The sequence below is a fragment of the Vitis vinifera genome, chromosome 3 (assembly GCF_030704535.1).
Source record: "Vitis vinifera cultivar Pinot Noir 40024 chromosome 3, ASM3070453v1".
Lineage (NCBI taxonomy): Eukaryota > Viridiplantae > Streptophyta > Magnoliopsida > Vitales > Vitaceae > Vitis > Vitis vinifera.
This window is the reverse complement of record NC_081807.1, coordinates 18,659,395-18,680,930: the sequence shown is the minus strand read 5'-3', so window position 1 is coordinate 18,680,930 and position 21,536 is coordinate 18,659,395.

Sequence of the window (21,536 nt, the reverse complement as noted above, 5' to 3'; positions counted from 1 at the left end):
CACAAACACAAACGCCTTAAAAAATGAGCAGATGATTGTAACCATTGATATGCTTTTGATCATTCTAAGAGGTAAACCCCCATTCCACAAAGAAATGCTTTATTTTCTCCTCAAATTTTTATGCTTAGATTTTCTTTCTCAGTTATTTTGAAATTCCTTTTGAATTTCTGTCACTACCATTCCAGAATCAAATGATTCCCAACTTCTAACTCTGTCCTCTTGTGATGGTTTAATTCAATGAGAAATGGGTGTTTTTGGTTTATAAGTGGGGTTGGTGCACCTATAATTTGGTTGGAAACTTGGAGACATATTTCTAACTATGACATACTTTCTTTTCCATGGCAGACCTCCAATTGTTGGGTCTTGTTGGTTACTTGCTTTTTGTTCTACTTGATCTGTTGTTTTTCTTCTCATGTTTCTCATTTTTCACCCATCAATTGCAAATATGGGCTTTGATGGGGGAAAAACCAAGATATGCCGAGGGAAACCTGCAAATCAGAGTATCATGATGGTGAGGTTCAGGGCAACCTTTTCTGGGTTGCAAAAGGCAGAGAAACTACACAATATGTATGCTGAGAATCAACATGGGAGAACTGAGTTCCAGTAGATCAATTTCAACAATGGCAAAACAAGCAGTTGCAGGGAAAATCGGAAGGCACAGGCAGACAAAGTGGAACATGTTTTATATGGCTACCTGGAAATTGTAGGTGACTTGGATAAACTTGATTTTGAGGCAAAGGAACGATGTGTGGTGAAAAGTAAGAAGGAGATCTAGGCCATTGTTGATGCCCCTCTTGTGAATGAATGAGTGGCTAGCACTTGTTTATATCCATGAGGTAACTGACACGGGTTTCTGTTTTCTTGCATTCTCTGGTTAGTGGAAAATCACAAATTCAGTTCATAAACTCTGTGTTTCATATGTAATTAACACAAAGCTCATTATTAGATTTGAGTTGCCCATTTCTGGTATTATGTGTACTTGATGGCTATGATCCTAAGCAGACACACAAGAATGCCTACTCAAACCAGTGAAAATTGATAGTAATTCCATTTGCAAAACCAATAATATCATGCAGGAATCGTGTGTTTAATCATGTGAAGAAACTATGCCTTATTGTCCATGGATTTAGAACATACCTGAGTCCATTTTGCTTCTCGGTGATGAATAAGTATGGATTTTCTAAGGCTGTAGAGGGGTATCCACCGTTTATGTAATCTCTCTAACGATGGGAGCAGGAAAGAGCACGTTCTATTCTATTTCATGATATTCAAAAGGGAACAGACACTTAACCTTATATACCCTCTACGCCTTAGGGACCATACCCTTTGGACTATTGGGCCTCACGTGTCTTAGACCCATCACCTAAGATCCATGATGTCATTAGGCTCTACACATAAGGTGGCCCATACTTTAGAAAATTGATACAAAACAAATACGTGAATGCGAATACTTAATCATGAAATATGTTACATATGTGAATCCATATTTTAACAATCTCCCACTTGGACCACATATATTACAAAACAATGTTCATGCCAATACTTTATTGAGCTCATCTTGCTATTCTATCTAAATATTCTTAAACAATCCAGTCTACTAATTATGTTAACATAGGATTAAAGCTGCCTTCGTTAATCATAACTAGACCCATCAATGATCACAACATTAACAAAATTAGCAACATGGATCAAGTATGGATGTGTAGCATGGAAATTACATAGAATGTGATCTTCAATATGTTTATTTCCAATTGGTCCTACTTTATGACTAAAATAGTCAAATTCCACTTTCAATGCTTGATGCTATACTGCTTTTGAAAGTCATCATTTCAATTTAGAGTATTCAAATACAATAGTCTTTAAAATCAAGATCTGTACAGATAAAACAAACATAATATCACATCAAGAAAACAAACACAAACTTTAAATACAAACTCCCACTATACTAGCACATCATCAATGTGTATAACACCCATATGTGTGACATGCTCATGATATACTTTGGGTGGCAAACCCTTAATGAGCAAATCTGCAATCATGGAGTTTGTGCTTATGTGTTCAATTGATACTTGAAGACTCTGAACTCTTTCTTTCACAACCAAGAACTTGATGTCAATGTGTTTGGACTTTGACGAACTCGATTGTTCTTAGAATATAATTCTGCAACCTTATTATCATAATTGATTCTCAATGGTTTCTCAATCCCATCAACAATTCGAAACCGAGTGATAAAATTCCGTAGTCATATCCCATGGTTTGATGCCTCGTAGCAGGCTATGAATTTTGCCTCCATGGTGGAAGAAACAATAAGTGTTTGTTTAACACTTTTCCATGAAACTGCTCCTCTAGCCAACATAAAGATGTAGCCTGAAGTGGATCTCCTACTGTCAAGACATCCTGTGAAATCGGAGTCCAAATATCCCACGATCTCTAAATGACTGGATCTACGATATGTGAGCATATAATCTTTAGTTCTTTGTAAATATTGCATACCCGTTTTGCCTTTTTCCAATGATCCATAATTGGGTTACTCAAATATTTGCCTAACATTCCAACAATGTACGCAATATTCGGATGCGTACAAACTTGTGCATACATGAGACTTCCTATTGCCGAGGCATATGGAAACCTCTCCATATCCTTATTCTCAATTTCATTTTTCAGACATTAGTGCAAACTAAATTTATTGCCTTTTGCCACAGGTGTGTCTCCTGGTTCACAATTGCTCATGCCAAATCTATTCAACACCTTATCGATGGAGGACTTTTGTGATAGCCCAAGTATACCTCTTGAATGATCCCTATAGATCTGTGTACCCAACACAAAAGATGAATTACCAAGATCCTTTATGTCAAATTTACTGGATAGAAATCGCTTGATTTCATGCAAAAGTTCCACATCACTATTGGCAAGTAGAATATCATCTACATATAGCACCAAGATAATGAATTTTCTCCCACTGAACTTGAGATATATGCATTGATCAACGGTGTTCTCCTTAAAACCAGATGAAGTAATCACCTTATCAAACTTTCGATACCATTATCATGATGTCTGCTTTAAACCATATATGGACTTTTTTAATTTGCATACAAGTTGCTTTGAATCATTAGACTCAAAGTTCTCCGGTTGCACCATGTATATTGTCTCATCAATGTTACCATTAAGAAACACAATTTTAACGTCCATTTAATGCAGCTTTAAATCATAATGAGCCATAAGCGCCATGATGATTCTAAAGGAGTCCTTTGATTAAACTGGTGAAAAGGTTTCCTTATAATCAATGCCTATCTTTTGAGTGAAACCTTTTGCGACTAGGCGTGCCTTATACCTAACAATGGTGCCTTTTAAATCTAGCTTGGTCTTAAAAATCCATTTACAACCAATCGGTTTTACACCTTCAAGCAACTCTACTAGGTCCTAAACACCATTGTCTTTCATTGATTTCATCTCATCCTTCATGACTTCTATCCACTTTTCAGAGTCAGAACTTTGTTTGACTTGACTAATTGAAATTGGATCGTCTTCCATACCCATGTCAAACTCATGTTCTTGGAGATATACAACATAATCATCTGAAATTGTGCTTCTCCTTTCTCTAGTGGATCTCCTTAGTGGCACTTGTACTTGAGGTTCTTAAGGTTCTTAAGTTACCTCTTCATGAACTTGAACTAGTTCCATAACTTGAGCAGGAGAAATCTCAGGTGTGTCTTGAATCTCTGTTATTGACTGTACATTATGGATAGTGTCATCAAACATAATATGATCATGTCCAATCGTAATAGTAGGAATACTAATAGATTCCTCTTCAAAGACCACCTTTCTTAATGGCTCTCTCCCACTTAACTCAACATCCTCAATAAACTTAGCATTGCCCGTTTCAAAGAAGGATCTTGTTGAGGGGTCATAAAACTTAAAGCCTCTCGACCTTTCAGAATACCCTACAAAGTAGTAGCTCACTATTCTAGAGTCCAATTTCTTTTCATTTGGCTTGTAAGGCCTAGCCTCAGTTGGACAACCCTAGACATGCAAATGCCTAATATTAGGTTTCTTGCTAGTCCATAACTCCTATGGGGTTTTGGCTATTGCTTTGCTTGGGACTCTATTCAAAATGTAAACTACAGTTTTGACAGCTTCGCCCCAAAGTGATTCTGGTAAGGTGGAATGACTGATCATACTTATTACCATATCCTTAAGTGTACGGTTTCGCCTCTTTGCTACACCATTTTAACTTGGAGTCCCTGACATGGTGTATTGAGGAATGATACCACACTCCATCAAATATTTGGAGAATGGCCCTGGACATTGTTCACCGGATCCGTCATATCTACCATAATATTCACCTCCATGGTCAGATCTGACTGCCTTTATTTTCTTGCTTAGTTGGTTCTCAACTTCAGTTTTGAAATTCTTGAACACATCCAATGACTGAGACTTCTCATGAGTCAAATAAAGATAGCCATAGTGCGAGCAATCGTCAATGAAAGTGATAAAATATTGTTGTCCATTCCAAGAAGGTGTAGGAAATTGACCACAAATGTCTGTATGTATCAATTGCAAGACGTTACCACACATGTTGGCATCCTTTTTCCTCATATTTGTTTGTTTACCCTTAATACACTCTATACAGACTTGAAAGTCTAAGAAATCAAGTGGATCAAGAATTTCTTTTTACACAAGCCTTTGAATACGTTGATTTGAAATATGACCCAAAGGTTTGTGCCATAACATTGATGAATTCTCATTTGTTAATTTTCACTTAATGCCATAATTACTTAAATCTAAGGTTTCATTTTCATTAGAGGCCTTTATGTTCAATTTGTATAATTTGTCTATTAGACTACCTGTACCAATAACATTTGAATTTAGATAAAGACTAAAAAAACCATTCCATTTCTAAATGAACAATAATATCCACTTTTGTCTAGACATGAAATAGAAATTAAATTCCGTCTAAACGACGGTACTACAAAAGTCTCTTCCAAATCCAAAGTACATCCAGAGTCTAACTGTAATCTAAAAAGACCAATAGCCTTGACTACAACCTTGTTGTCATTTCCCACATAAATGAATCTTTCACCATCAGTCAGCATTCGGCTCCTTAGGCAACCCTGCATCGTGACACTTATGTGAGTAGTTGCACTCGTATCTATCCACCAAGTGTCAGTAGGCACTATAACTAAATTAATTTCTGAACAAACAAAGTTGAGAAGTGTACCTTTCTTTTCACGCTAAGCAACATATTTGGTACATGTTTTCTTCATATGACCAGCCTTCTTGCAAAAGAAACAAGTGATCTCCTTATCTTGTTTTTTCTGCCCCTTTTGCTTGGATGTCCCAGAAACTGCAGTTTGTTTTCCTTTATTGTCCCTCTTTCTTTTCTTGTTGGTTCCAAATCCTTGAGATGTGGAAGCCGAGTGAGCACTTTCCATTTTTTCTTGTTTCAATATTTTTTTCTCTTGTACACATTGAGCAATAAGCTCATTCAGAGTCCATTTTTCATTTTGTGTGGTGTAATTGATTTTGAATGGACTAAATTGTGTAGGCAGAGATATCAAGACCAAGTGCACGAGTATGTCTTTTGACAACTCTAACTTTAGTGCCTTGAGTTTAGTCACAAGATTGGACATTTCCATAATGTACTCCCTTATATTCTCTTTCCCTTTGTACCGCATGGAGACAAGCTTACTAAGAATAGTGTTTGTCTCAACCTTTTTGTTTGTAGAGAATCGGTTTGCTATTTGGTCCAAGAATGTCTTGGCTAGGGTTTCCTCAGGTATTGCACCCCTTATAGCTTCTAGAATTGAGTGCTTCATTATCATTAGACTCATGCGATTGGATCGCTCTCATTTTTCCATACCAAACCTTTGCTCAGCAGTGTTGGCACTAGTAAGGTCTGGAGGGTGATCCTCTCTTAACGCATAGTCCAAATCCATGCACCTGAGCATAATTATAACGTGCTCCTTCCATTTCTTGAAGTTTGTGCCATTAAGCACAGGAATGTTATTAACATTTGCATCTATAGAAAATGTTGAATTCATAACAATAAAGCTCACAATCAATCATAAAATATCATACATATATGAATAAATAAAATTTTGACATATATATATATATATATATATATATATATATATATATATATATATATATATATATATATATATATATATATATATGCATGTGAGCCTATTACAAGATACCTAGTACAAACATTAATATTTAGTCTTTAGACAAAAAAATATCTTGTAATTGGTATCCTTTTCAAAATTAATTCATAAATATTGACAATAAAACTGAAGCAATATGCATGTCTTTGGACTAATAAACAATATGTAAGATAAACTTTATATGTCACATATTTATAACTACTTTATTTATTATTATATTAAAATAATCTTCCTTTGGATCGATTATTTTAAATAATAATATGTTTACATATTATAAAATAAATAAATTATATAATATAAGTTACTTTGACAACAAATATACATAATTCATTTATTTTAAAATATTAAACACAAATATAGCAAGAAATAATTTAATTGAAAATTATTTATTTATTTATTTATTTATGCATAAATCCATGTATATATGTATATCAATTGATGCATAAAACCATGTACATATATATATATACAAGCCTTGGTCTAATGGTTTAGGCATGGGCTTGATTTTAAGGGATGGGCAAATGTGTTGAAGATTATAAGCATCCAAACAAGTAGCATTAAATTACAACAATCACTAATAACAAAGCAGCATCCAACAAACCATCCAACCACTCCCACCCCAACACACATAGAGGACTTCAAATAATTTATAATGGCATGCCTGCAAGAGTTAAATATTCAAGAATCATAAAAATTAACTACATAAACTAAACTGGTTTAGAAGACTAAAATTCATTTATAAGGATAGAAACAACTTAATCCATATTGTTCTGCATAATGACACTAAATGTGACCCCAACTCTATATTGCTTTTAATTGAAACTTTTGATCGTGCCCTACAAAATACTTTTATTCATCACTATTAGTCTTGCAACTTAATGCATTAGTTGATATAAAATTTTTTTTTCAGTCTCGTTTTTTCACAAAAATTTTGAAAGTGGACTATCAAAGTAGTAAACCAATGGCACTTCCTTAGTCTAGCATTGCTATAAAAGGACAATTCACTACGAGTTTCCCACTGATGGTATCGAATAAATTAAAATAACCGGAAAAGCTTGACAAGCAACATAAAAATAAATAATCAAAATCTTACTTAAAAATTCCAGCTTCACCTCTCATAGCAGAATTAGCTAGGTCAAATAGTAGGCAGAATAGAAAGCAATTTCTTCAACCTAGGCAATAGTTTCTCATATTGCATGGCTCTCTTAGAACTACACACCTGCAAAGAGGTCATGGAGTAACCACTTTAGCTCAACCAAAATTTCATATACCAATGTATTTTTTATAGTCAGTGGTAAATTAATCTAAAAACACCTAATAGAAGGGGGGGACACAACCCAAATATATTGGAAGTATGCAATGGGTGCTGGTATTGGGCATGCCTAAATTTACAAACAAAAATCAAAATAGGAACAGTTATATTATAAAGTCTGAGTCATGATGAGAATGTCTTATGATCACATCCCTTTCTCCAGCAGCCACAATTTCGAAGTGTAACATTGTTGATTCGCTTGTGTAAATCCAGTCGAGTCATTTAATAAAAAACATTTATAAAACCTATGACCTCATACTAGTGTAGCAAAGCTACTATAGTATAGTGGCTCTAGGGTCGAACTCTGGGATGGGTTTTCATTCTACCAGTGATATACTCATGATTAGGAATTGAATTTAATGATTTCCTTTATAAAAAACTTAGAGTTTAAAAGAAAATAAAATTTGTTTTGAAAGTGTTTGAAACTAAATTAACATAAACTAATTAAAAATGGAAGAAAGAAAGTCTCCCGGAGCTCAGGATTGCTAGGATCAAGTTTAGAATGCAAAGTGGAAAATTCCGGATTTTTCTCCTCGCATTGGGGATTTAACCTATAGTTATTTCCCGAACCGGTATAGGTTTAACAATGAAAATTTAATCCATAGAAATCAATAGAAATGGTAGTCAAGGTCCATTAATGGCTTTAGACACTATGGGTCTTCACCTTGAACCACTTTCCAATGGCTCGTACATGATAACTAATGGACTGATATGGATCTAGCAATAAGCATCCACAGAGACCTGAAGCTTACCATGTATTGGCCATTCAAAGTGATTCTAAGGGATTTAAAGCAAAACTTTGGATTTAAAATCCATTTATGAACTTCAACTACCTGTATTTAAGGCACGAGCATTTTCCACCTTGCATCTGGACTTTTCACCTAGCTTCCATTACTCCAAGAAACCAAAAGTTTAGCCTCTCATCCTCTGAGAAAACATCCTCAGAGGTTGTTTGGCTTCCAAGAAAAGGAAAATAGTAAAGAGAAAAGGGAAAACGAGAGAGCTCTGTATATTTTTCTAAGTGTAAAACATAACACGCGTGATACCTCCAAGAGGTGATTTCCACCCCTTATATAGTTTTTACAAAAGCAAAGCTTGTGATTGGCTTGTTATAAGGAGAAGAAAGGAAATTACATCAAAAAATACAAAAGAAAATATCTAAAGTGGAGTCGGCAAAAACAGAGGAAAATTCGCACCATGCATGGGGTGTGCGAGTTTCGCACACCATTTGCACAACATTCGCACAGCTAAGGGGGTGTGCGAATTTCGCACACCATTCGCACACCATTCGCACACCTGAAGCAGTTGTCTTCCTAAGGCCATATCTTCCTCGTTTCAGCTCCAAATCGTACACGGTTTGAAGCGTTGGATTCTTGACTTCCTAAGCTTTGAAATGGTATATAGAATGTAAAAAATAGACTTCGGGAAGTGCTCCAAAAGTGCCAAAGAAGACTGCAGCTGCTGTCCTCTGTTTTCCTCCTTGCTTCTCTTTGCTTCTCTTTGGTTTTCTTTGGTTTTCTCCTTTGGATGGCTTGTCTTAATGATCTAAAAAGATGTCAAAAACACTAAAACTAGCCACAAATATGATTAGGATTCATTGCTAGGTCCTTAACATGCCAATTGGAATAAAGATGAAGAATTACTACACAAAAGTGCTTAAAACATAATGACTTAAAGGTGTAAAATAGCACTTTTTGGGTAGTAATCACTCCCCCCAACTGACACATTGCTAGTCCCTGAGCAATGAAGGAGAGAAAAAGAAAGAAAAATAGATAATAAAATAATTTACAAAATCATGCTGATCACTCCAAAAAATAATCAAGTGGCATGATTGGATCAAACTCTCACATGGCAGGTCAAGGATATAAAACTCAATCATCAACAAGAGTTATCAAATAACTTACCTATCACAACTTGCAAAGAGCGGACATTATGCAAAATTGAGTATCAAAATAATTTCCACTCCCAACGGATCAATTCTTAATCTTCCACAAAAATCTAAGTGTTAAGGTGCTTAGTTTCCAGTTATAGTATGTCAAACTATATTCTCCCCCCCAACTAAGGTTTTTCTCTAACTTTAGCAACACTAACTCATATATAAAAGGCTAAGAACGCACCCTTTTTTTTTTTTAGGTACTCCACCCATCCACCCATGTAACGAGCAGTGAGGTCGATGACTCCCAACCAGTAAAGGCTTAGGGCTCCAGGCTTTAAAGATTTTCACCATATACCCTTCGGACCTTGCTCGGGTTTCAAAGCAAGTGAAGCAAAAATTATTCATAAGACACATTGGCCTTTTATAAGGTGTCCCAACACTAATAGAATGAAGTCAATGGCACCAAGTCGAAAATTTCCTAAGTTTAGGGGGGTGAGAAAGTTTTCCATCTTATAACTGGAATCTAATGTGTTCAGTGTGTGAAAAGATTAGAGTGGAAGACTTAAGATTGAAATCAAAAGGATCTTCAACAATTTATCAACTTTAATAAGCATAATACAAACTCTGAGACTATGGCAATAAGATAAGAATTTAATTTCTCCCATTTACTTTTGAGAATTTATCTTTGAGAAAACAAAGAGAGTTTGCCAAAAAAAAAAAAAAATTTGTTAGCAAAATAACTTAACCAAAAATTTAACAAATTACTTCCTCAACTCTCCCCCCAACTAGGATGAACATTGTCCCCAATGTTCCAAAAGCAAGAGATAATAAAAGGGAGGAAGTGATACCTCCTGATAGTAAGGGAGTCTGAATGAACAGGAGAAACCACATGTTGCATAAGAAAAGAAAAATCATAAGATTGATGAATAGAGGAAATAAAATGGAATAGCTAAAATACACAAAAAATAAGATGTCTATATAAACTGAGAGAGTACAATATACAAGATAAACATGAAATACATCCAATCTCAGTATAAAAGTGGTCCAAAATATATAAGACATCCAAAAACGTAGCATATAGATACAAAAAAAAAGGGAGAGGAGTGATCGTATGATCAAGTAGTAGGATCCTCTGGTGGATAGGAGGGGTCCTCCGCTGCAACTGTGGAAGGAATCGCTATAGGTGGAGCTGGTGGTGAAAGACCGAGGTGGTGCTGAATCTCACGGAGAATGAGAGTCTGCTAGTCCTGCTGAAGCTGGAAGTAGTCCATCCTCTCCATAATGGCCGTCTGAGTAGTGGTCAAAGTTTGGAAAGAAGCGAGCAAGGCACGATACTCTGGACCAGGGATAGTAATGGGCGGCTCTGATGTAGGAAGAACAACAGGTGGGGCATCAGATGATGCTGCCTCCGGTACTGGCTGTGGAGGGTCTGAAGTGGACGGAGCAGGAGGGACTTCCCTTGGCTCGGGAAGTTCTGGGGATTGGCGATGGAGCCATATCTGAGTCCATTGGTCAAGAGAGAAGCTCTCTCGACAATGGCGGTGGGGCTCTGAACGAGGGTCTGCAGGAAAACCCATATGCGCCAAAACATGGCATAGCAGCCGAGGGAAAAGTAAAGGAATGGAGTCTGCCCTCGCAAGACGCCGCGTATGCACCTTCTCCTCAAAATGGAGGAGAGCGGCCATAATCAAATGATGGGGGCCAAAATAGTAGCCCTCAGAGATACGGAATAATGCCTCCATAATGGCCCCTCGTCTCTGCACTTTATGCTGAAGAGGAAAAAGATTGGCGCGAAGCACCACATCAACTAAGAGCATCTCTGGGGGAAGCTCTCTCCTCAAAATGGTCCTTTGGGAAGATGTCCCTTGAGATAGGATATGAACCATGTCCCACTCAGAAAGTGGGGCCCAGCGTCTAAATGTAGCGGGATCTGCTAGTGCAAAAGGGATATGGAAGGCATCGGCAATTTGTCTAGCCCCCAAAATACCCTCTCAAGTAGGCGGTATGAATCCCGCAACTCAGGCTGCTGTCACATAAGAGAGTGATCGAAATATGCCTCGACATGAAAGTCTCTCGATCGGCAATCGGAGTTGCCCTCAATGGGCAAGCTGGGTCTAGGGCGCCTGGCAGAAGAAGGCTGAGACTATGAATCCCGAGGAGCTCTGGAGGACTCTCCTGGCTCTAAAGTCTTGGTTTTCTTTGTAGGAGGACTCCGAGGTGGAATTTGTGGAGGGGCCACAGACGTGGCAGATGCTCTCCTCGTATGGTATCTGCTCTGAGGGGCAGAATCAGGTAAATGTGAGGGCGCATCTAGTGGGGCCCGCACAGGGGCGACTCTCTGACTGCTCTGGGGAGCTGTGGTAGATCCTCCTCGGGTCTTAGGCATGATGAAGCGATGAAATGAGGCTCAGAGGTTTGGGATTAGGGAAGGTAGGGATGGAAAAGCTGAAATTTTCGCACAAGGGGGGGAAGGGGGGTGTGCGAAATTTTCGCACAGGGTACTATTCACCCGCGCGTTTGAAGAATTGTGGCTTGTTTGAGATGGTGAAAATTTGTGGCCTTTGAGGGTGGGAAAAGCTGGCTTAGGTATGAAAAATATTTGTCATGGTGAATAGGCTTGGAAATTGGAGCTTTTCAAGAGGAAAATTGAAGATTGGGAGCTCCCATGGCCGGCGGCAATGGGTTTCTTATGAAGAAACCATGCCTTGAATGCTTATGGTTTAGGCTTTGGTTTGGTAAGAACAAGGTTGGGATTGGATTGTGGATGGATTTAGAGGGTTGGGTGAAGATTTGAAAGGATTTTGATGGTGGAAGGAGGTGAAATTGCCGAAAATGGGAAGTAGTGAATAGTGAATGCGCGGCTATGGAATGGAGCTATGGAGATGGGCTGCCATGGTGGTGTTGATGATGAGGAATGATGAAGAAGAGGGGCTTTGTGGATGGAAATGGGCGATCGGAAGAGAGGTTTTGAGAGGATTGAAGAAGAAGCTAAGACTTTGAAGTGGAGAACATAACTTTTAAAGAGAAAAATGAATTTCGCACAAGGGAAAATGGTGTGCGAAATTTTCGCATACCTGTGATTCTCCAAGATAGAGAGCATGGTTTTGAAAATTGGCGCAAAAAATGAATTCGCATAGGGTTCGCACAAGGTTCGCATTCCTGTGAAATTCGCACAAAGGACCGAGAGCATGCAATTTTTGAAAAGTGGTGCAAAAGCAAATTCACACAGGGTAAGTGGTGTGCGAAATTTTTGCACACCACAAGGGGGTGTGCGAATTTTGCTGAGTCTTGTCTTTTCTCCCCTGTTTTCCCTTGTTTTCACCAAGACTTCATTCTTCAAGCCTTCCTACCTACATGTTAACACAAACCACATTAGAATGAAATTAAAGTCAAAAATAGAAATCAAAACATGCATAAACACAAGAAAACATTAGATTAAACTAAAATCAACTTAAAAGAGAACAAAAAGAGGATGAACTTTTTAGTCTTTGGAGAGACTAAGTTCAACCATGAACCAAGTGTTTTCATGTTGGAGGTGGATCAAAGAGGATGAATTCCTCCTTGTCTCGGGAAAAAGATTCGATATAGGGCTTGAGACGATGCCCATTAACTTTGAAAGTTCGAGTGCTATTGAAGTTGAGTAGTTCCACTACTCCATTTGGTTGCACTTCATGAATTATGAAAGGACCCGTCCATCTTGATTTCAATTTTCCCAGAAAAAGATGAAGCTTAGAGTCATAAAGCAAGACTCTTTGCCCCTTAGCAAAATTCTTCTGATTTACCAATTGATCATGCCATTTCTTAAACCTCTCCTTTGCAATTTTTGAATTGAGGTAAGCATCATTCCTCATTTCCTCCAATTCATTCAAATCCAAACATCTTTTCAACCCGGCTCTTGTCAAATCCATGTTGAGTTTTTTGATTGCCCACCATGCTTTGTATTCAATCTCCACTGGAAGATGGCACGCTTTGCCATAAACAAGGTGATAAGGAGACATTCCAAGAATGGTCTTGTAAGCGGTCCTATACGCCCATAAGGAATCTAGGAGCTTAATAGACCAATCCTTCCTATTCACATTCACCACCTTCATTAATATATTCTTGATCTCCCGGTTGGCTAACTCAACTTGGCCACTTGTTTGAGGGTGATAAGGTGTAGCTACCTTGTGCTTAACCCCATATTTGGCTAGAAGAGTCTCAAAAGGTTTATTGCAAAAGTGGGTTCCTCCATCACTTATAATGGCCTTAGGCACTCTAAATCTTGCAAAGATGTTGTCCTTGAGGAATTTAAGAACCACCCTATGATCATTGCTCCTACATGGGATTGCTTCAACCCACTTAGAGACATAATCCACTCCTACCAAAATGTAGGAATGTCCAAATGACATTGGAAATGGTCCCATGAAGTCTATCCCCCAAACATCAAAGACATCCACTATCAAAATGGGGTTCAAGGGCATCATATTTCGGCGTGTAAGCTTACCAAGCCTTTGACACCGATCACATCCCTTGCACATAGAGTGGGCATCCTTGAAAAGAGAGGGCCACCAAAACCCTGATTGGATCACTTTCATAGTTGTTTTTTGGGAGGCAAAATGACCTCCACATGCACTATCATGGCAATGGGAAAGAATTCTTGATTGCTCTTGTTTAGGAACACATTTCCTTATGATTTGATCCGCACAATATCTGAAGAGAAAAGGCTCCTCCCAATAATAGGCATGGATCTTAGCAAAGAAATGTCTCTTGTCTTGGGCACTCCACTCGCTTGGAACTTCCCCAGTAACCAAGTAATTTGCAATGTGAGAATACCAAGGAGCTACATCTATTGACATGAGAGACTCCTCAGGGAAGTCATCATTGATAGGCAGACCATGTGAGTCATGTGCTATCACAAGTCTTGACAAATGGTCAGCTACCACATTTTCTACTCCCTTTTTATCCCGGATTTGGAGATTGAATTCTTGGAGCAAAAGGATCCATCTTATCAATCTTGCCTTGGCATCTTGCTTGGTTAGCAAGTACTTCAAAGCGGAATGGTCAGTGAACACCACTATAGAGGACCCTACTAAATAGGCACGAAACTTATCCAAGGCAAAAACTACTGCCAACAACTCATTCTCAGTAGTTGTGTAGTTCCTTTGAGCCTCGTTCAAAGTTTTGCTCGCGTAATAAATCACATAAGGCTTTCCATCCTCTCTTTGCCCCAAAACAGCCCTCATAGCAAGATCACTTGCATCACACATTACCTCAAAAGGTAATTTCCAATTTGGGGCTCTCACTATTGGTGCAGCTGTGAGGAATTGCTTCAATTCCTCAAAACTCTTCTGACACTTCTCATCTCACACAAACTTGGCATCCTTTACCAAGAGTTCACAAAGAGGCTTTGAGATTTTTGAGAAATCCTTAATGAACCTCCTATAGAACCCGACATGTCCTAGGAATTGCCTAATTCCTTTAACATTTGTGGGAGGTGGCAACTTAACAATTAGCTCCACTTTTGCCTTGTCTATCTCAATGCCATTTTTGGAGATTACATGTCCTAAGAAAATGCCTTGTTGTACCATAAAATGGCACTTCTCCCAATTTAGCACTAGGTATTTCTCAATACATCTGTGGAGAACAGCTTCTAAGTGCAACAAACACTCCTCAAAAGAACTTCCATATACAGTGATGTCATCCATGAAGACTTCCATGATGCGTTCCACCATATCACTGAAGATTCTTAGTATACATCTTTGGAAAGTTGCAGGAGCATTACATAAACCAAAGGGCATTCTCCTATACGCAAAAGTACCAAAGGGGCATGTGAAGGTTGTTTTTTCTTGATCTTCCAAATCAATCTCTATTTGGAAGTACCCCGAGTAACCATCTAGAAAACAGTAGAAATGATGTCCTGAGACTCTCTCAAGGACTTGGTCCATGAAAGGCAATGGGAAATGGTCCTTCCTAGTCACTGAATTCAACCTCCTGTAGTCTATACACACCCTCCATCCTGAGGTAGGACGTGTAGAGACTTCCTCCCCTTTCTCATTCTGGATCACAGTGATTCCAGATTTCTTTGGAACTACTTGGGTGGCGCTCACCCACAAGCTATCTGAAATGGGATATATGATCCCTGCTTGTAGTAGCTTCAGAACTTCACCCCTCACCACCTCTTGGATGTGAGGATTCAACCTCCTCTGGGGCTGCCTCACTGGTTTTGCATCTTCCTCCATGTAGATATGGTGGGTGCACACCAAAGGACTAATCCCTTTTAGATAAAAAATTTGCCATCCAATGGCTTTCTTGCATTTTCTGAGGACTCCCAAAAGACTATCCTCTTGATCACTTGTGAGATTTGAAGAGACCACCACTGGACATTTCTCATCTTCCTCCAAGTATGCATACTTCAAATTAACAGGAAGTGGCTTCAAAACAAGCTTTGGAGGGTCCTCCATAGCTGCTCCTTGTGAGTCCTTCTTATTGAACAGTGTTAAGATCTCTTCCCGTCTCCTCCAAGGAGACATGATAGCTAGCACATCAGAGGGTTCAGGTAACCCTTCTTCAAACACTTCAAGGCTTTCATTCAAGCTCTCTTCTAAGCTCTTGTCACAATGCTCTTCAACCAAGGTGTTGATCAGGCACACCTCCTCCAATCCTTCATCTTCATCTGGGTGAAGATGCCTCTTGCAAAGATGGAATATGTTTAATTCCAAGGTCATGTTTCCAAATGTGAGTTGCATCACCCCATTTCTACAATTGATGATGGCATTGGAGGTAGCCAAGAAAGGTCTCCCAAGGATGATTGGCACGTAATTGGCTTCCTTAACAGTGGGATCAGTATCAAGCACAACAAAATCCACGGGATAGTAGAATTTGTCCACTTGAACTAGAACATCCTCTATCACCCCCCTTGGGATTTTGACAGACCTATCAGCTAAGGAGAGAGTGATGGCTGTGGGCTCAATCCTCCAAGTCCCAGTTGCTTGTACACAGAGTATGGGAGCAAATTCACACTTGCCCCCAAGTCTAGTAAAGCTTTCTTCACAAGTGTCCCTCCAATGTTGACTGCAATGGTGGGGCAACCCGGATCTTTATACTTAACTGGAGACTTACTCTGAATGATAGCACTTACTTGCTCAGTGGGGAATGCATTCTTTGTCACATGTAGCCCTCTCTTAACCGTGCACAAGTCCTTTAGAAACTTTGCATATGTGGGGATTGCTTGATCATATCAAGTAAGGGTATATTCACCTTCACTTGTCTCAAGACTTCAAGAATTTCTGATGAATTCTTGATTTCCTTCTTTCCATGTAAAGCTTGAGGAAAAGGGGGAGGCATATGTTTCTTCATCATATCTTCTTTAATCACTATCCTCGACTCTTCTTCAATGCTTGATTTGGATGCACTTTTCTTCCCACTCTCCTCTTCTTGGTTATTGCTCTCTTTAACCAAGGTTTTCTTTGACAAGAGTTCTTCATCTTGCCTCACCTTAGGCAAGGGTTGATCAACCTCCTTTCCACTCCTCAAGGTGATCACAGCTTTGACCTCCCTCAACTTTGAAGAATCCCCCTCTTGGGTTTCAACTTCATGAACACCCTTAGGATTTTGGCTTGGTTGAGAGGGGAACTTTCCTTTCTCATTCACTGTGTTGAGGTTGGTAAGCCTAGAGATGGAGTATTGAATATTATCTATCTTCTGATATAGATCATTTTGCATCCCATCCATTCTCTTATTTAGAGAACTCTCAACATTCTCAATCTTTTGGTGCAATTGGGAGTTGATTGCCTTTTGTTCACCCACAAAGTCATTCATGACTTTACTTAGGTTCGCAATGGCTTGCTCCACTGAAGAGGTTTGTTGAGGTGCTTGAGTTTGGGCTTGTGGTTGGTATGGAGGTGGTCTTGGTTTCCAAGAAAAATTTGGATGGTTTCTCCAGCTTGAATTATAGGTGTTTCCATAAGGTGCATTGTTGTTAGGCCTAAATTGTCCCACAACATTGGCTTGATCACCTAACATCTCCCTCACAGCTGGCATGGTTGGGCACTCATCTACCACATGATCACATGATTGGCAAATGGTGCATGGCATGGCATGGGCTTGAGTCTTGGAAATGGCTTGGACTTCATGCATTTTTTTCAACTCAAGTTCTTCCAACCTCCTTGCTATTGTTGCCACCTTAGCTTTCATGTCCATGTCTTCACTTAACATGTACATTCCACCCTTTGGATTTACAGGAGCTTTCATCCTTCCCAATTCCTTTGAGTTGGGCTCATCCCATCCTCTTGTTACCTCAGATACATAACTTAAAAAATCCATGGCTTCTTCCGGATTCTTACTCATAAAATATCCCCCACACATGGTTTCAAGAATTTGCTTCATGGAGGAAGACATCCCATCATAGAAATAGCTCACCAAGAGCCATGTATCAAAGCCATGATGAGGACAAGCATTGATGGCCTCCATATACCTTTCCCAACATTCATGGAACTTCTCATTTTCTTTTGCAGAAAAGTTTGAGATTTGTCTCTTCAACCCATTGGTCCTATGGGTGGGGAAAAATTTCTTCAAAAACTCGGCCTGAAGATCAACCCAATTCCTTATGCTCCTTGGCCTTAAAGAATTAAGCCATATTTTTGCCTTGTTCTTCAAAGTGAAAGGGAATAGCCTGAGTCTCATCAAGTCTATTGAAGCTCCTCCCTCTCTAAAGGTATTGCACACCTCCTCAAACTCCTTGATGTGGGCATATGGATTCTCACTCTCCATTCCATGGAAATTTGGTAGAAGGGGCACAATATGGGGCCTTATAATCAGCTGCTCAAGAGGAGGTATGATGCATGAGGGTGCACTCATCCTTGGTGGGTGCATTCTATCCCTCATGGATAGATATGCATTTGGATTACCCCCTTGACCTTGTTGAGAATTCTGATCCTCTTGTGGAGGGTCCATGATGTTTACACAGATATCCAACTCTATGTCTTGAGGATTCTCAATCCTTACTAATCTTCCCTCTTGGTCCCGAATCCAATAGGGCATGCACAAATCACTACTTGCCTGAAAACAAAACAAAGACAACAAAAACAAAAGAAAACTAGAAGAAAGTTAAAGTTAGAAAGAAAGCAAAAGAAATTCTACAATAAAAAGAAAAAGAAATAAAGTTAGTGAAAAAGGAATTCACCAAACTTGTGATGAAAATCACAAGTAGCCTCTAAAAGGTTGTATCACTGTATCGTGGCACCATCCCCGGCAACGGCGCCATTTTGATTCGCGGATGTAAATCCAGTCGAGTCATTTAATCAAAAACATTTATAAAACCTATGACCTCATACTAGTGTAGCAAAGCTACTATAGTATAGTGGCTCTAGGGTCGAACTCTGGGATGGGTTTTCATTCTACCAGTGATATACTCATGATTAGGAATTGAATTTAATGATTTCCTTTATAAAAAACTTAGAGTTTAAAAGAAAATAAAATTTGTTTTGAAAGTGTTTGAAACTAAATTAACATAAACTAATTAAAAATGGAAGAAAGAAAGTCTCCCGGAGCTCAGGATTGCTAGGATCAAGTTTAGAATGCAAAGTGGAAAATTCCAGATTTTTCTCCTCGCATTGGGGATTTAACCTATAGTTATTTCCCGAACCAGTATAGGTTTAACAATGAAGATTTAATCCATAAAAATCAATAGAAATGGTAGTCAAGGTCCATTAATGGCTTTAGACACTATGGGTCTTCACCTTGAACCACTTTCCAATGGCTCGTACATGATAACTAATGGACTGATATGGATCTAGCAATAAGCATCCACAGAGACCTGAAGCTTACCATGTATTGGCCATTCAAAGTGATTCTAAGGGATTTAAAGCAAAACTTTGGATTTAAAAGCCATTTATGAACTTCAACTACCTGTATTTAAGGCACGAGCGTTTTCCACCTTACATCTGGACTTTTCACCTAGCTTCCATCACTCCAAGAAACCAAAAGTTTAGCCTCTCATCCTCTGAGAAAACATCCTCAGAGGTTGTTTGGCTTCCAAGAAAAAGAAAATAGTAAAGAGAAAAGGGAAAACGAGAGAGCTCTGTATATTTTTCTAAGTGTAAAACATAACACGCGTGATACCTCCAAGAGGTGATTTCCACCCCTTATATAGTTTTTACAAAAGCAAAGCTTGTGATCGGCTTGTTACAAGGAGAAGAAAGGAAATTACATCAAAAAATACAAAAGAAAATATCTAAAGTGGAGTCGGAAAAAACAGAGGAAAATTCGCACCACGCATGGGGTGTGCGAATTTTCGCACACCTGAGGGGGGTGTGCGAGTTTTGCACACCATTCGCACACCATTCGCATACCTGGAGCAGTTGTCTTCCGAAGGCCATATCTTCCTCGTTTCAGCTCCAAATCGTACCCGGTTTGAAGCGTTGGATTCTTGACTTCCTGAGCTTTGAAATGGTATATAGAATGTAAAAAATAGACTTCGGGAATTTCTCCAAAAGTGCCAAAGAAGACTACAGCTACTGTCCTCTATTTTCCTCCTTGCTTCTCTTTGCTTCTCTTTGGTTTTCTTTGCTTTTCTCCTTTGGATGGCTTGTCTTAATGATCTAAAAAGATGTCAAAAACACTAAAACTAGCCACAAATATGATTAGGAGTCATTGCTAGGTCCTTAACATGCCAATTGGAATAAAGATGAAGAATTACTACACAAAAGTGCTTAAAACATAATGACTTAAAGGTGTAAAATAACACTTTTTGGGTAGTAATCAATTGCTCATGTCTTTATGGTTGTCAACCATCTTGTTTTCCAATTGTCGCCTGCAATTAAGAAAAAAAATAAAAATAATAATAATAATAATAATACCAATAATGATGAGAATAAAAAGAAGGGAAAAGAAGGTGACATGAAGCTAAGAAGTAGTTTTATCTAAAACAAAAAAAATATAGTAGATAATAATAGTGCAACCTAAAACTGATTTGAGCATCACAATAGCATAGAGGGCTCCACCTTCTGATTATGGACTGCCGGCACCACCAACCCCACTCTCATGTAAGTAAGGTCCCATAAGTGACCTTCCATGTTGTAGGTGGCCTCCATTAATCACATTTGACATGCCTTCATGACCTTCTCTCTAGCATTGTTTGCGGCACTAGTAACCAAGGTAATGACTAGCCTCAATCGATATAGATGCATCTTGTCCCGCACAACACACCAAAATCATGGCCCGATTTGGTCAAACATGTAGTACTCCGGATGATTTCCAAAATATGTATGAAAATTTTCTACTATCCTATATAAATTCATGCTCAACCAAATCAATCATAAAAGAGACTTGACCTTTACTATCTGAACCCCAAAATGATTTTCAATTTTTGAGATCAGGATGTTGTCCTTGTCACTGCACAACCAATTAAAAACAGCTCCTATAGAATCATGTAAAACAAATCCATTAGAATGCTCTACTTTTTTCTCTTTTTTTTTGGTGGGGGAATACAACAATTTAGAATCCGAGCTTCAAATGATTGGCAATAGGAGAATCAAACTACATTATTGATTTCCCATATTTGAAACAACAACGAATCATGGGATCAACAACAAACAAAGAGGCATAATAATTACATTTCAATGGAGGAAGTATTACGTCAAGCATAAAGTAACAACAACATAAGCATGACATCAAGAACATACCCTCTGCGACCAAAATGTCATGCCCTCCCATTTCTATGCAAGTACACCTCATAGTCAGGCTCTGCTTGTGTCCCATATTTAAGCGGCACATCATAGTTGACGTCCAAATTCACCTTCACAGACATATTTGAAGCAATTACCATCATGGAAATTCATTATCAGTACAGGGAATAAAAAATTACTCAAAAATCCATAAGTGCTTTGTGTAACATTCCTACACTATTCTTCGTACTGACAGAAATAATTGTTTGCCCCAGCTTATGTCCTAACTCAAAAATTTTGTCTTTAATCACAACCATCTTGGAGAGTTCACCAAGGCATTTCACCTTACACTGCTTCACAGCCTGCAAAGATAGTTCTTCTTTCTTTACAAACATTTGATGGTAGGAAGCTTTTCTTGTAACGTAATTTTTATCTGTATCGTTGAAAGTAGCAAAAAACAGAAGCACCTAATGAAATTCACAACACAACAAAAAAAAGGAAGTCAATAGTATGATGGTAGCTCTTTCACATGATAC